The 17,158-nt window shown below is 41.2% G+C and overlaps 1 long non-coding RNA gene and 1 pseudogene across 1 annotated transcript; one reads left to right on the top strand and one right to left on the bottom strand.

Moving 5' to 3' along the window:
* Positions 1-482: 482 nt before the first annotated feature.
* On the top strand, positions 483-702 carry LOC116810672 (guanine nucleotide-binding protein G(I)/G(S)/G(O) subunit gamma-5-like; annotated as a pseudogene).
* Positions 703-3,499: 2,797 nt separating this feature from the next.
* Positions 3,500-13,750, bottom strand: LOC131382207 (uncharacterized). The gene is made up of 5 exons (XR_009211473.1): positions 13,593-13,750; positions 5,774-6,038; positions 4,867-4,938; positions 4,003-4,127; positions 3,500-3,907 (listed from the first exon to the last, which is right to left on the bottom strand). It is a non-coding gene; the product is annotated as an uncharacterized LOC131382207 (long non-coding RNA).
* Positions 13,751-17,158: the final 3,408 nt, after the last annotated feature.

The raw sequence follows: 17,158 nt of genomic DNA, 5'->3' as shown, positions 1-17,158 counted from the left end.
GTGAAACTCTGTCTTAAAAAAAAAAAGCTACTATTTACCTTCTTACTTATCAGGTTGCTCGTTTACTTCTCAAGGTGAGGTAGGTGCCTAGAATTAGGAACTAGGATTTATTTCTATGCTTGAGGGCCTTGACAGACCCTCAGAGGGAGCCCTGCTCCATCTCAAGACTGAGCACTAATGGTTTAGTGGAACTGGGAAAAATCAGGCAGGACATTACTGAAGTAACCTGAGGGAAAAGAGAACAGGGACTGAGCCCCAAGTGGTGGCAGAGGAATTGTTGAGAAGTGAGCAGGTTTGGATGCATTCCGAGATTAGAGCCAGCACGCTGTTTTGACAAGTGTCAAGATGGGTGAGAGATAAACCCTGACTTCAAGGTTTTTGGAGTTTCATGTTTGACATTGGAATTTTCACCGTTTGTAATTCTTTAATACAAACTGGAACATTTCACCAACCCACGAATCGGCCTGGCCTTCGTGTGCACCATGCCAGGCTCCTCCGGCGTTGCCGCTATGAAGAAAGTGGTTCAGCAGCTCCCGCTGGAGGCCGGCCTCAACCACGCTCAAATGCGTAAAAGTTTCCCAGACAGCTGCAGACTTAAAACAATTCGGTCTGCAGAATGCTCAACATGACCCTCTGCTGACTGGAGTATCTTCAAGTACAAATCCCTTCAGACCCCAGAAAGTCTGTTCCTTCTTGCAGTAAAATGAACCTTTCAAAGGTTTCCCAAACTGCTTCTTATGATCCAGTGAATATTAAGAGAGCTAAATTTGAAACCTGTACAAAAGCTTATCCCTGTAACACATGCCATAATATACAAAATTCTACTTTTGTCAGTCCTTAACATCTACCTCTCTGAATTTTCATGAATTTCTATTTCACAGGGGTCATTGTTGTATAAGCACTGGCAGCAGCATACAATAAAACTTAGTATGAAAAAAAAAGAACTGGAACATTTCTTGCATCCTGAATATTCCAGTGCAATTCTTATCTATTAGATTCGGGGCACTTCATTAAGGGATTGCTAAGACTCTCCTCGCAGCCCTGAGAACTAATTACAGTCGCCAGCTGTGTGACCAGCAGGAAGGAGACCCTGCTGGAGAGAGGGTGAGGGAGGTGGGAAGGGCTGGATGGGATAAATAGAGATCAAGGAGGAAAGGCACATCATAACATTTCCAATGAAGGAACAAGGAAATCACAAGCCCAAGTCTTTTTTTTTTTTTTTTTTTTCTTTTGAGAGAGTCTCACTCTGTTGCCCAGGCTGGTGGGCAGTGGTGCAATCTCAGCTCACTGCGACCTCTGCCTCCTGGGTTCAAGCGATTCTCCTGCCTCTGCCTCCCAAGTAGCTGAGATTACAGGCACCCGCCACCACGCCCAGCTAATTTTTGTATTTTTAGTGGAGACGAGGTTTCCCTGTCTTGGCCAGGCTAGTGTCAAAATCCTGACCTCGGGTGATCCACCTGCCTCGGCCTCCCAAAGTGCCAAGTCTTTATTGTAAACCATTACTGGCTGCCTGAATTCTAAAATTCTTAGGACTTAAGAAGCAACAAGTCATGATTGACTAATCAGTTGGAAAAAAAAAACAGGTCAAGATGGACCCATCCTGAGGCTCAATCCCAAATGCCAGTCTCCTTTCTGTACCCTCAAGTGCACCTGTTTGGCTTGAAAACAAATTCCCTCTATTTGGCCTCGAGCTAAGCTAACCGAGCAAACAATTCCTTCTACCCAGGCCTCTGCTTTGTTCCAGGGCTTGTGTTTTACTGGGGCCAGGGCCCTGGAGCCAGCCTCAGGGGTGAGATTTTTCCTTCTCATGAAGGAAGCAGTGTTGAAAGCAAAGTATTTGATTCCTGTTCTTGAGGCCTAAACATTTAACTGTAAAGTATGTAAACTGTGTTCTGGAATTCTGGCTGTGGTATGTATCAAGCTACGAAAACAACATGCCATCTCATCTCTCCACGTAACACAGAGGTACAGAGAGGCTGAGATAAAGAAACACATAAATAGGTGGTTAGCTGCCATATTAAAATAAGGGAACCACTGGGAGAATTTCTGTGCTGCTGGAAATTAGAGCTGCCATTGTATAAAAGCTGCATACATTTTGACTTGATATCACCATCAGTTAAGCAGTGGTTATAATATTTTGTCCCTGGAAATGTATAAAGTTAAGATACTACTTGTTTTTCCAGGAGACAGCTTTCTGAAAAATGTTAAAGCAGATTTTCATAAATAAATTATTAGGCACACCTCTATTTTTTTCTATAGCAATTATCACTTTTTACCATAATAGATGTACTTATTTACTTATTTTTTGCACTTACTATTTATTGACTCTTTTATATAAATTTACATAATTTACTTATTTGGTGCATTTATTGATTATTGACTCTTTCCTTCTACTACAATGTGTAGTTCTTTGAGGCAGATGGAGATCGGTGCATGTGGTGGGTGTTGTTGGTGCTGTTGTTGTCGCTGGTGCTGTGGTTGTTGGCTCAGGACACAGCTAAAAACTCAACCCAGGTCTTCCTGGCTCCACGTCTGGAGCTCTATTTTCTCTCCAGCTCTATGGCCGTGCAGGAGTAGGGCGCCAACCCTAATTCTTTATTACCTTAAAGGTGTTACAGGACTATTTAATTCACAAACAGGGAAGAGATTCTCCCTTTACCAAGCCTCTTCTATTGCAGTTCTCGGTTGCTGTGATGTTCTCCAGGCAGACATGCCCTGATCTACTATTTCAACCTTAACATTTCTCAACCACTAAGACATTTTAGTTTAGTTTTGAATCCCAAAAACCCAGGACACTGGGATAGTGATCAAGGAGGAAAGGCAAGTGCTAATCTTTCTAATGAAGGAACAAGAAAACAAAAGCCCAAACCTTTATTGTAAATCATTACAGGGTGCCCAAATCGAACACAAAATGTAATTTTACATTTTATGTAAAATTGGGTGCTATTTTTGAATATCACTGGGTGCTTGGAATTCAAATATAAACCAAACCCCTGCATTAATTGCCCATAGAAATTGATCCTGTAATCAATATCCCTCTGAAAATTTACACTAGATCTCTAGCTTTATGTTTTGAATCAATCTCACATTGAACTCACAACCTGACACCAATTTCTGGTATTTGTCTTTAAGATAAGCAGGCATAGGGCCTATACTACTCCAGGTCTCCAGAGTTTTTATTAAAAGTGTCTTATCTTACATGTACTGTAAGTGAACAGGTGCTCGCATCCCTTAGGGCACCGGGAAAAGGATCCTTGAGTGCAAAATGTCACAGGTTGCACAAATCCCATTGTCATTTCAAGGAGACTCCTCACTACATTCCTAACCAGAAAGCCAAACTGAATTATTATAGAATTCTGGAATAAACCTCCTAATCCTTTCACAAATCTCTGTCAATCTGCTTCCATCTGACCACACTGGTAAATGATCCACCCATGTAAAGACTCTTACTCAGACAAATCATTGGAGATTTTTAGTCATAGTATAATTTATGTGCCAAGTCAAAATATCTATCTGGAAAATATAAGAAAAAGTCAATATAACGAAAAGCTTTCCCTTGTCTCTTTCTTGAAATTCTTCTCTAGCTTAACCCAATTTCCTAAGTCACTTAGAGGCCTTTAAACAAAATGAAATCTTAATGATGTCTCTGCCATGAATAATTAATTGTTGGTATACAATCTTCTCAACAAAATCCATTCTCATTAGATTAGAGGTTTCCGCAAGATACATGAGTTCATTATGGACATTTTTACATCCTTCTTGTATCTTTCTTTCTTTGTCCATTTTATCTGTGCTGTGATCTGAGATTCCATCACCCTGACAGCCTTCCAAAGAGAAGCAGTGGTCAGGCAATTAAAGACCTTTGAGAAGTGGTAAGGTCTTCCTGCTTCAAAACATGGCAGCATAACTGGAGAGGAAACAATGAACAGTGAAGGCTTGAACTGACCATGGTGGTTTGGCCTTTCAGCCAGAAAGAGGAGGATCTAGGGAAGACAGGCTTACCTGTCCTCTTAGAAACTTCTACATCTATCGGTCTTCTGTCTCATGAAAAAGCCTTGAAGACCAGAAAGTCCTGGGAAGAAAGGAACATTGCACCAACCGAACCTCTTGTGTTTTCTTTTCAGATGCTGAAATGCAAGGTCATAGACACAATGGAGAGACTTTAGAGGCCATTTCCTGCTCATTGGACAAATAGCTGGCCACTGCCATGAGTTACAGGTCTAGCCACTGTGCTTTTAAGAACTTTGTCCCCATCCCCTTCCCAATCCCTCCTTTTCATTATTCCCTCCTCCATCCTCACATACAAATGTGTTCAATTGTTCCAACTGTATTGCTGAACCAAGTCAGATTTATTAAATCTGTGTTTGAATTTAAAAGCCTAATCTGGAAGAAGAAAAGAATCTCATATACAACTTCAAATACGTTTGAATTTTTCCTCCTAGACATAAAGTATATACATTGGATAATGCCTAAATTACTGCATTTTAAAGTAATGATTCAAAGAACAGTTAAGCATAGGACAGGCTTTGCAGATGTCAGGCACAGAGTTCTTTGTTTCATACATTTTTTACATTGCTATAATCACCCAAGAGACACAATCCTGTATCCTGTTCTTGTTCATCTGTCATGTGCATTTTTGAGGTTATAACATTGTTTCTACAAACATCATTTAGAAATACGGCATGGCACTCCATTGAGTTGATACACTCTATTTCGATAAACCATGGCCTTTTCTTTCCATTTTCTAACTACTGTTAATGATGGTGCAATAAGCATCCTTCTGTAAAAAGCTTTTCCAATATTTAGGATTATTTCCTTAGATTCAGCTCTTCAAAGTGGAACTGCTGAATAAAGGAGAATACTTACGTTTTTGAGATATGCTGTGAAAAAGCTTTTCCAAACCACTCTTTCACTTTACGTCCCCACATATACTGTCAGCTGGACCAAAGTGAAAAAGATCAATGAACTTGCAATTTCAGGTGGTCACAATGTACGTAAGAGACTGACTTTAAATATTTACTATGAAATGTACAGTACATACAGAAAAGTATATAAAAATTATGTGGTTTAAAGAATAATAATGGCCAGGCACAGTGGTTCACGCCTGTAATCCCAGCACTTTGGGAAGCCCAGGGTGGGCGGATCACCTGAGGTCAGGCATTCAAGACCAGCCTGGCCAACTTGGAGAAACCCCGTCTCTACTAAAAATGCAAAAATAAGCCAGGCATGGTGACACATGCCTGTAATCTCAGCTACTCTGGAGACTGAGACAGGAGAACCGCTTGAACCCAGAAGGCAGAGGTTCCAGTGAGCCAAGATCGTGCCACTGCACTCCAGCCTGGGTGACAGAGCGAGACTTTGTCTCAAATAATAATAATAATTATTATAAAATTAACACCCATGTACCCACTATCCAGTTTAAGAAATAGAATATTATGACCACATTAGCAGCCCCACTTGTGCCTGCATTAGTGTATCACAGCAGCTACAGACAGATCTCAAAATGCCATTGATGTAAAACACACGCACGCATACGTTGATGTCCCTCTCACATCACAGTCCATGCAGGTTCAGGAGATGTTCTTGCCACCTCCAACAGTAATTTAAGACCCTGGCTCTGGCCCCATTAAAACACAAGCTCTGGAACAAATTTAAGACTGTTAAGAGTCTTAACAGTAATTTAAGACTCATCATTTCACCACCTTGGAATTTTTGCTTTTAGTTAAGTAGAATAAATAAGAGAGGACATAGAGAAAGGACACAGAGAACTTACATCTTCTTTTAACTGCCTTTCTCAAGGAGTGACTTCTTCGGTAAGAGCTGCCTTCTTCGGTAAGAGCTGCCACACGGCCTCGACTTAACTCTAAAGGGTGTTGGAAATGTGGCCTTCTTTTATGTCTGAACAACACTGCCCATCACACATTGCCTCTGCCACAGTGTCCTTATCCCCGACAGATAACCTCTTCCTGCCTTCTGTGTTAGTCAATCCTTTGCTTTTCTTTAAATGGTGTTGTAAAAATTGCCTAGGAAGCACAAGTCTGTGTAAGAGAAGAAAAATATCACGCTATTCTACAAGGGTTCCCAACAGAAGAGAAGGTGGCAAAATGGGCATCACAGGCTGGCTTCCGCTTCCCTGAGAATCTATGAGAGCCCTTTCTAGGGATGTCTGCAGGCAAGGTTATGGCTGAGTCATGGAAACCATAAATTAACACAGCTGGGCCATCAGACAGAACTATAATTTGAACCACCTATTAGACACCTGTCAGAAAGAGCTTCGGAGGGAGGAGGCTGCTCTGTATTTTCTTCTAAATTCGCAGCGCTCCTCTGTCAGCCCTCAGGAGGAGTTCAGAGCTAACCCAAGCATCAAGGGGAGAGCAGCAGCTTTAATAGCACTGAGCCAAGAGAAGAATCAGGACCAGCCTCCCCCAGGCATGCTTCCTCGGGTCTCACAGATGGCACTAAGACAGCAGGGATCTTGCGATGATGGCCCTCAACTCACAGGGGCTGCCTTCCAGCTCCGCTGTTGGCCACCAGCCTGGGAGCTCCCTTCATCATCAGCCTGTGGGTTTCCTTCACCTCTCCCCTGCTTTGAATCTCCAGATTCCAGTGCCCCCAGCTCTTTCTTCCTTGGTTTACTCTTTATCATTTGTTATTCTTTGAACATAGGGAGCTTTCGTTATTTTAAAGTTGTAACTCATAACTCCAATGTCTGGAGTCCTGCAGGCCTTTTCTATTGTCTGTTCTTCCTGCCGGAAACATACCGTCCAGCAGCTTCTTAAGAAACGGTGTGTGACAGGTACGTTTTTTGAGAAAATACATATGCATTTTTGAGTTTGCAACATATTTTTTACAACCATCATAGAATGGCAGCATGATATTCCATCGAGTGTACTATGGTTTCACTGTGCCCTCACCCAAATCTCATCTTGGATTGTAATCCCCATAATCCCCATGTGTCGTGGGAGGGACCCAGTGGGAAGTAATTGAATCATGGGGCGGTTTCCCCATGCTGTTCTCATGATAGTGAGTTCTCACGAGATCTGACGGTTTTATAAGTGTCTGGCATTTCTCCTGCTGGCTCTCATTGTCTCTCCTGCTGCTCTGTGAAGAGGTGCCTTCCACCATGATTGTAAGTTTCCTGAGGCCTCCCCAGGCATGCAGAACTGTGAGTCAATTAAATCTCTTTTCTTTATAAATTACCCAGTCTCGGGTATTTCCTTGTAGCAATCTGAAAATGGACTAACACAGAGTGGATACATCCTATTTCACCATACCGTGCCCTTTTAAAAGATATTTTGTATTGTTTTCCATTTTTCACTACTATTAGTAAAGCTGCAATGAGCATCCTTCCACATATGGATGCCCTCCATGAACAAGGTAACCTGGTGGGCACTATGGAAAAGAGTAAGGACACAGTTTAGTGGGCACAAAACAAGAAAATGACAGCAAAGGGAAGCAAGTATATGTCTACACACACACACACACACACACACACGCATGCATGCCTAACAGAGAAACATGTGATTATGTTTTCCTAAGAGTCTGGGGTACAAAATGCCCTCCCACAAAAACTAAAGTTCTCTGAGGTCTTTGTGTGTGACTTAATTATGCATGCTAATTTTCCATTTTAATCCATAATTATCTATGATGGTTTTGACATTGAATAACAACCTTTTAAATTACTTACCAGTTACCTCATCTGTGGCACCAATTTTAGTTGCTACTTCTCTGAAACCTCCACATCCATGCCCTGTACAATCCATCTCTCAGGTTCCAGTCTGGCATCCAAACCTGGACCCCTCCTCCTGGAAGTCTGTCTTCTGCTGTTCCTCCCTTTTGCCTCCAACTCATCATATTTAGAACTGAACACAGCATCCCCGATCCACACAGATCTGCCTCTAACCCTTATTCCAGCCTAGGATATGAAGATTCTATTTCCATTCTAAATCTACCAGATATAGCCAATTTAATGAGGTGGAAGACTTTTATTCTCTGGAGGTTTCTCACAAAAAAATCAGTGAAGATGGCTAAACTATTACCAAGGGACTGCTGCCCTCTGCCCTTTGACAGGAGTAAGTGAGGACTCTTCGTCATTCTAGAGGGGCTCAGAGTACCCAGAGGGCCCAGAAGCCCCAGGAGTGACTGGTATGGGAAAGAAGAATGGAGGGAAGTACAGGATGACGGGAAAAAAGAGAGAGTCAAACGCTTCTCTATGAACACAACTTTGTAAAAGGACTGGGCTAAAAGGAACCCAGTCTTTTATTCAAACTACTTTGCATTACTTAACTGAACCTCAGTTTCCTCAGTTGTAAAACAGTAATAACAGCTGTCCACCTTGAAGACATGTTATTGTTTAATTCTTACATTTAATAAATATTTCTAGAATATTATCTGTAGAGTTGGTGCTAAGGATATCACAACAACAGGACATAGTTCCTGCCTTCAGGGTCCCTGTGGTCTGCTTGTAAGAGAGACCCAAGGAAAGAGGCAATCACAGAATAGTAGAATAAGTGTTTCCCAGGTATGTACAAAATGAGATCATGACTTTATAGTGCTTAGCAAATGTTAGAGTGTTGTAAAAATTTTGGCTTTATTAGTACTGGGCACTCCTGATCCTATTCAGGAGTCTCTAACTACTCTTGCTCTGTTCCTCCCCACCAAACCATGAAGCAGAAGGCCAGCCTTGGTACCCACAGCCTCTTCTAAAGACAACTGATGCTAAAGCCTCTGCTGAAGGGGCAGGACCAAATGAGCCCGGCAACTGATCCCACCTCACTCTCAGGCAGCAAGTGATGGAACTACGTTGACACTAAGCCGAGGCAACCCGTCGATACACTGACTTTTGACACATAATATTGTCTAGCAAGAAACTTTGTGTTGAGCCAGTCAGGTTCCTTCTTTTGAGAATTTTAACCAGGAAACACAGTAGGAATCCATCTGTCAACAACAGGGCTGAAACTGGAAAAATGCATAGAACCAAGACATGAGGCAGAAATGGGAGGATGAAGGATCATAGCAGGCAGCGTTTACTAAGAAGCTATGAGTAGAGAAAAGTATACCAAGCAGAGGGAAAGACTGAAAACATCTGCAGTGAGAGGATTGTGGAAAAGATGCACAAAGAAAACTGATGCTGGCTAGGTGTGGTGGCTCACGCCTGTAATCCCAGCACTTTGGGAGGCTAAGGCGGGTGGATTACCTGAGGTCAGGGGTTCGAGACCAGCCTGGCCAACATGGTGAAACCCCGTCTCTACTAAAAATACAAACATTCCCTGGGCATCGTGGTGTATGCCTGTAATCCCAGCTACTCAGGAGCCCATGTCAGGAGACTCACTTGAACCCAGGAGGTGGAGGTTGCAGTGAGCCGGGATCATGCCACTGCACTCCAGCCTGGGCAACAGAGAAAGACACAATCTCAAAAAAACAAAAAAAAAAAAAAGGAAAAAAAAGAAAACTGACTCTATTATAGACACCTTAGGCCATGAGGGCAGCAACAGGGGGTATGGCTGGCCCTGCAGGTGACTTTCCACTTCCCCTGCTCCTTCCTCTTTTATTTATATTTTCCTACAAAAAAAAAAAAAATGAAACCTTACAAAGCCAAACTGAAAAGATGCCTTTGAGCACACAAAAATCATATTCACTCTAAAGTCTATTGACTGATTGAATTCTCAGATACATTTCTTCTTTCACTGTTTTTAAAATTACCATCTTCTATATGCAAAATCTAGAAGGAAAAATGCAATTAATTTTCATGACATAACGTAGTATTTTACTATTTGTTTGCAGGCCATCAACAAACTTCCCTTATGAGAAAATCCTAACTGTAATCAAGAAAGCAAATATCTCCCAAAAGCTCATTGGAGAAATGGCTGATTCTAGCACCAGAGCAGAAAATATACAAGATGAGCCTGGAACATCTTATTATGCCAGGAAACAAGCAAGTGCTCAAAAGAAAAGTCTCAATGATGGGGATATATCAAAGGAACACAACATCACCAATTAGCATGGAAATGCAGATCAAAACCACAATGAAATATCATCTCACTCCAGTTAAAATGGCTATGATCAAAAAGACAGAAAATAACATGCTTGAGGCCATGGATAAAGGGCAAGCTTGTACACATAGGTGAAAATATAAATTAGTATAGCCACTATGGAAAACAGTGTGGAGGTTCCTCAAAAAGCTAAAAATAGAGCCACCATATGATCCAGGAATCCTGCTACTGGGTATCTATCCAAAAGAAAGGAAACCAGTATACCAGAGATATCTGCACTCCCATATTTATTGCAGCACTATTCACAATAGCAAAAATGTAGAATCAACCTAAGTATCCATCAACAGATGAATGGATTAAAAAATGTGGCCTGTAGACACAATAAAGTACTATTCGGCCATGAAAAGGAATGAAATCTTGTCATTTGCAGCAACACGAATGAAACAGGAAAACATTATATTAAATGAAATAAGTCAGGCACAGAAACACAAATGTCACATGTTCTCACTCTCATGGGACAGCTAAAAAGTGGATCTCAAGAAGATAGTAGATTGGTGGTTACCAGAGGCCAGGAAAGGGTGAGGGGGAGGCAGGAAGAGAAGTTGGTTAATGGGTACAAAAATACAGTTAGATAAAAGAAATAAGTTCTCATGTTTGATAGCATAGTAGAATGACTATAGTTAACAAGAACTTACTGTGTATTTCAAAATAGCAAGAAAGGAAGATTTGGAATGTTCCCAACACAAAGAAATGATAAATTTGAGGAGATGGATATCCCAATTACCCTGATTTGAGTACACATTATATGCTCGGATCAAAATGACACATGTACCACATTAATATGTACAATTATTATATAGCAATTAAATAGGAACATAGGAGCCACCTGAAAGAGCTCCCAATGGCCAAAGCTAAAACAATTTTAGCAATAAAATTAAGTCATATTGGATTAAAACCCAATGTATAAAATAAATATCCATGAGTCTATACTAACACAAATAAATGGATTGAATAAATAAATAATTGGGAGACAAGAGATAAATCCCTCCATAGAGAAGAATTCCAAATAATTTACGTAGATACTCCATCCTCGAAGCAGTGAGGCATAACTCCCTGCTCCTTCTTGGCTGCACACAGTGACTTCCTTCCAAAGAGCTCAGTGTGGAAGGCAGGTGGGAATTACTTTACAGTGGAGAAACCTGACAAATACTACCAGGTGGCCAGGTGGTGAAGGTCAATATCATGTATTTATTTTTTGAGATGGAGTCTCGCTGTGTCACCCAGGCTGGAGTGCGGTGGCACAATCTTGGCCTACTGCAGTCTCCCCCTCCTGGGTTCAAGCAATTCTCCTGCCTCAGCCTCCTGAGCAGCCTGTCACCATGCCCAGCTAATTTTTATGGACCGCCACCATGCCCAGAGATACTATGTATTCTTGATATGATGTGATGAAAATAGCATATTACCCCTGTTGTCTTCCTCCTAAAAACACATAACCCCAGTTTAATCATGAGAAAAATATCAGACAAATCCCAAATCAAGAGACATCCTATAAAAATACTCCACCCATACTCCTCAAAAAAAAAAATATCAAGGACATCAAAAACAAAGAAGTCTGAGAAATTGTCACACTCTAGAGCAGCATAAATAGACATGACATCTAAATTTAATGTGATACCTAGGAATCTTGGAGGGGATTCTGGAACAGAAAAGAGACAATAGATAGACTAAGGAAATCTAAATAAAGTATAGACTTTAGTTAATCATGATGTATCAATATTGGTTCATTAATAGCAACAAATGTACCCTACTAAGGTAAGCTGATAATATAGGGGGAACTGGGTGCAGAGAATATGGTAACTCTGTATCATCTTTGCAATTTTTCTGAAACTCTAAAACTGTTCTAAAATTAAAAGTTCATTTTTGAAAGTTAAAGAAGTTAAAGAAAAATATCAAAAGCAGCATTAAGCAATTGGGGCCATCTTTATCTATATGTTTTTGTTTTAGACAGTAATGATTAGATCCCTGTAATAAAAGACAAGGTCTGGAAAAAAAAATGTCTCCCAAGAAAATTGCTAAGTAGGGCGTTGGAATAAGGTGCTATCTCACTAAGCAAATACTATGGCCATAGAGGTGGATTGTCTGCTGATTTATTCTAAAGTAGAGGCTGTCAAAAATTTAAATAGCTCTTGTCCAAAATATAATGATCTAATTCAACTACCAGGAGCCGCCTCTGGACACAGAGAGCGAGACAACAGAGCTCAATGCTTAACTCCTACAGAAACTTCATTCCTCTGTCTGGTGCCAACAGTACCCTTGAGTCACCTGTAAAAGTGGCCAGGCTTATTCTCTATATTTTTCTATATGTTTGAAATATTCCATAATAATGTTAAGAACATTTTGATAATTGTTATTAGCTTTCAATTTTAAATAATTTCAAACTTGATGAGAAAAGTTGCAAAAATAGCACAAAGAATTCCCACATACCCTTTACCCAGGGTCCCCAAATGTTAATACTCTGCATAGTTACAGTACAGTGATCAAAACCAAGAAATTAACATCGAAGCAATACTATTAGCTCACCGACAGATTGCATCTAAAAGTTACCAATCGTCCCACTGAGCTCCTTTTTCTGGTTCAGGACCCACGGTTCATTCACAGCTGCCATGTCTCCCGCCTCCTCCAGTCTGGGGCAGTTCCTCGGCCTTTCTTTGTCTTTCATGACCTTGACACTTTTGAAGAGTCAGTGTAAAATCATTTAAACCCATTGAGTTTATGACAATCTCCCTAAAATTGTTTTGAACTGAAGGAAGCTCTTCAGCGAGCTGCCAGGCCGTCAGGGAGCAACCTTGTTACAGTTTCTCAAGCTGGACAACTCTGCAGCCTCTGCAACCCCCAGGGTGGCAGGAGGCGCATGGGAAAGTGGCACAACAAGGGCGGGACTGCACCTCACTGGGATTCTGGACAACCAGTATCCTGAGCACCTAACACGGCGCCAAGCTCCTACGTGCCTGGATACCTCCTCTACTCGTAGGAGCATCTGAGGAGGTGGGTAGGTGTGTGCTCCAATCCACTCGCTAGGGCTCGGTGGGACCAGGAGTTCACGGTTGTGTGAGCAAAACCCAGATGCCAGTACTGCACATCCTGGAGCCACCTGGAGGCTACAGTCTCCAGCTTTCTCAGGGCCCGAGAGTGTCCTGTCTTCCATGTTTTTTTCATGCTCTGGTAAGGTAGCATCCTTCCCTCCAGAGTCTCCAAGCCCTGAAGTAACCTTCCTCCAAGGGCCACCGCGGAAGAGATGTGCCGTGTTACAGCACCATCTAGTGCTAAAAATAGTACAGTGCAGCCATAGCATCCCTGCCGCTCCAGTCACAGCTCCTGGGGGTGTAATTAATAATTTAGCAACCTGTCAAGATTTAACCAGTTGACTCTAATTTCACGGTGTGACAAGCCAGCGTGCTTTACCAAGAAAGAGGCATTGGAGTCAGATGAATCCCTTGTCTGCCCTTACCAATGTGCCTTGCTCTGTCTCTGACGGTCCAAACCTTATTTTCCTCAAGTTAAAATGGGACTAATACTGTATTCAACATTGTTATAATATACCTAGATAAGTCCTGGGGTGATAGAAAGTCCCAATAAGCATGTATTGCTGCTTCTCATCCTCCTCCTTACCCTCTTGTATACAGAGGATTTCCATGACAACCTGGAGCCATTAAAATGGAAGGGACTCTCCTCCATGAGGTGTGATGTTCATCCAAAGAGCCGGACAATCTATAAAACCCTGAGGCCACTCTATGGTTAGGAGCCGGAACTCGGAATCTGAATTGGCTTATTTTGAATACCAGCTCTGACGGTTGCTGGTTTTTCCATCTGTAAAATGGCGACGGTAGTGATGATGCCTGTCTCCTAAGGCTGTTGTGAGGATTAAATAAATTAATGCCTACAAAGCACTTAGAAGGCAAGAATTTCATAAGCGTGAGCTATCATTAATAACATTTCTTAGCAATCTGGACCCAAAAAAAGGCGGGAGGTGGGGGAAGGCTCAGAGCCACCATTTATTTGATTTATAAAAGAAAATGTTCCACTTCTTGTCCTTTTGAATAGTACTCTCTCATGTTTTCCCCTAAACACACACACACACACGCATACACACGCACACAATCTTCAAATATTTATTTTGAGTCTGGCTCCTCTTCGACCAACTCCAAGTCTCAGTTAGCTTCCTGGGCCATCATCAAGGTGAGGCAGGGTCACACGCAGCCCATCTGAGCTTCACAGACAGCCCAAATACCTCAGCCATCGGTATAGTCCTGGTAAAGCAAGCCCTTTATCGTTATGAAATATCCTTCATACTCTGGTAATAAATGAAAGTTTACTTCGTGTACTAAATACACCAGCTTCCTTTTGGTTAATACTTGCATGATAGCCCTTTTTCCATCCTTTTACTTTCAATCTTTCTGTATCCTTGTTTAAGGTATGTTGTTTTTAAGTCTCAGAGAATTATATTTGTTCTTTATCCAGGGTGATAATATTGCCTTTGAATTGGAATATTTAGTCCACATACGCTTAATGTAGAGATTGATGCATGTGGGTGTTTGTTTTCTATTTGTTCCCATCTGTTCTATGCGCCTTTTTCTTTCTTTCTTTTTTTTTTTTTTTTTTGCCTTCCTTTGGATTATTTTCATATTCTCCTTCTGTTATCTTGTTAGTTTTACATTCTCTTATTCTTTTACAAAATACTATAGAAACCGAAACATGTACCCCTGATTTATTAATTTCTAATCTAAATCAGTGCCTCCACCATTTTCACTGTCAAGACAATTCAAGGACTTCAGAATACTTTAATTCCATTTACCCAGGGGTCCCCAGCCCCCAGGCCGTGGACCAGTACTGGTCAGTGGCCTGTTAGGAACTGGGCTGCACAGCAGGAGGTGGGCAGCAAACCGGCAAGCATTACCGCCTGAGCTCCACCTCCTGTAAGATCAACAGCAGCATTAGATTCTCATAGGAGCACTAACGCTATTGTGAACTGTGCATGTGAGGGATCTAGGTTGTGCGTTCCTTATGAGAATCTAAGGTGGGACAGTGTCATCTCAACACCATGCTCCCAATCCCTCCACCCCTCCACCCACCGTCTGGGAAAAAATTATCTTCCACAAAACCGGTCTCTGGTGCCAGAAAGGTTGGGGACCCCTACATTTACCTCCCTCCACACTTAACGTGCTTTTTTGGTGATGTATTTTAGTTCTTTATATATTTAAGACCTCAGAAAGTAAAAAGCTGTTTCATACATTCAATATTTATTTAGTTTTATACACATACTTACCCTTTCCATTGCCTTTCAATGCCTTTCTGCACCTCCAGCTGTGGTCAGTGATCATTTTCCTTCTGCTCCAACAACACCCTTTAGTACTTTCCTTTCATGCTTTTGGTACTTTTCATTGGTGGCAAATTCTATTCTCCTTTGTCTGGATGTGTCTTTGGAAGGATGTTTTTGCCTCATAGTCTTGTAGGTTGGGTATTATTTTCTTGAAGCTCTTTGAAAACACCATTCCATTTTCCACTATCATTACTTCTGCTGAAAATCTCCTATCAAGGCTTGCTCTTGCTCCTTTGAAAGTAATATATATTTTTCCTCTGGCTACTTTTAAAATTAGTCTTTGTTTTCCAGTAGTTTTACTATGAAGTAATTAAGTATAAGTTTCATTGTAACTTATCCTGCTTAGAGGTCAACAGCATTTCTTATTTATGTGGCTTAATGTCTTTCATCAATTTGGGAACATCCTTAACCATTAACTCTTTGAATAGTTGTCTACCCTATTTACCCCCAGCACCAGTCTGGATATTTTCTTATCTTTCATTTCATTACCTGTCTCTTAAGTTGTGTCTATCAGAGCCATCTACTGATTTCTTAAATTGTTATATTATTTTTCAATTCTAGAATTTTAAATATAGTGTCCAGTTCTCTCCTGAAGTTGTTCCATTTGGTCATTTAATTCATGAACATTTTAATCATAGTTATTGTAAGATACCTGTCAGATAATGTTAACTATGTGAATTTCCTGGAGGTCTGTTTCTATTGTTCACTTTCTCATTGTTGGTTGAATCTTGTGTTTTTGCATTCCTATTTCTTAAACAGACTTTGAAAATTAATAGAGAAAATTTGAGAAATTAGACCATGTCCTCCTTCTTCAGAGGGGCTTTGTTTTTGCTTCTGGCTATCCACTAGATCTGAGGCTGGGCTTCAGTCTTTGTGAGGACAGGCCCATATCCAATTCACCTTTAATCAAAGAGTAGCTCTTTGGGGTCCCAACAGAAAGTCTAGGGTGTTTTCCAGGGCCACTTCTACTTGGACCCCAACTCTTAATTTTTGGTCTGCATTAGTCTTCTACAAATTCTGTTCAGTTTCTCAGCCCCCGCCCTTGAATTAGCAAGTCCCTTGAGGGGGAAATGAATAGTATCATATGTAGGTCTCTCGAATATTAGCCCTTGCTTTCTCAACAGCCCTCTGATCCCTGAATAGGTATGTATATTCTGGTTTTTGTCCTTTCCTCAGCAGAAGGGTTGGTGCAAAACAAGCTAATCTCTCTTTGCTCAAGGCTGAACTCTCCACATTCCTTATTTGCATAATTAATTAATCTTGGAGTCCATGGTCTAGAGTAGAATAGACTTGGGTTCAAGTCTCCATTGTGTTAATTACTAGCTGTGTGTTTGTAGGTGAGCTATTTAACTTCTTAAAGTCTTAGTGTCCCATCTGGAGAATGGAAGCAACAGTTACCTTGAGTTATTTTAAGGATTTTTTAAGATGCAGGCACAGAGCCAGGAATACAGCAAATATTTAAACGTAAATAACACCAAGCTTTAAAGCATTCCAAGTAACAGTTGTTATCATTATGTAATGGAAAGGATGGCGCAACAGCAGCCTGTCTCCCATGCACCCCCTGTGAAAGAGTAACTAACTGGGGGAAGATCCTATACAGGTCTAAGTTTTTCCCACTTGCTCATCCTATGGTTTTGGAACACTTGGATGAAACAGCTTACTGCACCACATCAAATGGTTTGTGCAGGTGTTGGTATGCTCTTTTTGGAAAGCAGATCAATTGGGGAAGGGTCAGAATTTAGCAGTAGGATCAAGAAAGTAAGCTTTGGCAACAAGACCCATGAAACTG

This window comes from Hylobates moloch, unplaced genomic scaffold (assembly GCF_009828535.3).
Source record: "Hylobates moloch isolate HMO894 unplaced genomic scaffold, HMol_V3 SCAFFOLD_1, whole genome shotgun sequence".
NCBI lineage: Eukaryota > Metazoa > Chordata > Mammalia > Primates > Hylobatidae > Hylobates > Hylobates moloch.
The sequence above is the reverse complement of the archived record's forward strand: the minus strand, read 5'-3'. Positions and strand labels throughout refer to the sequence as shown.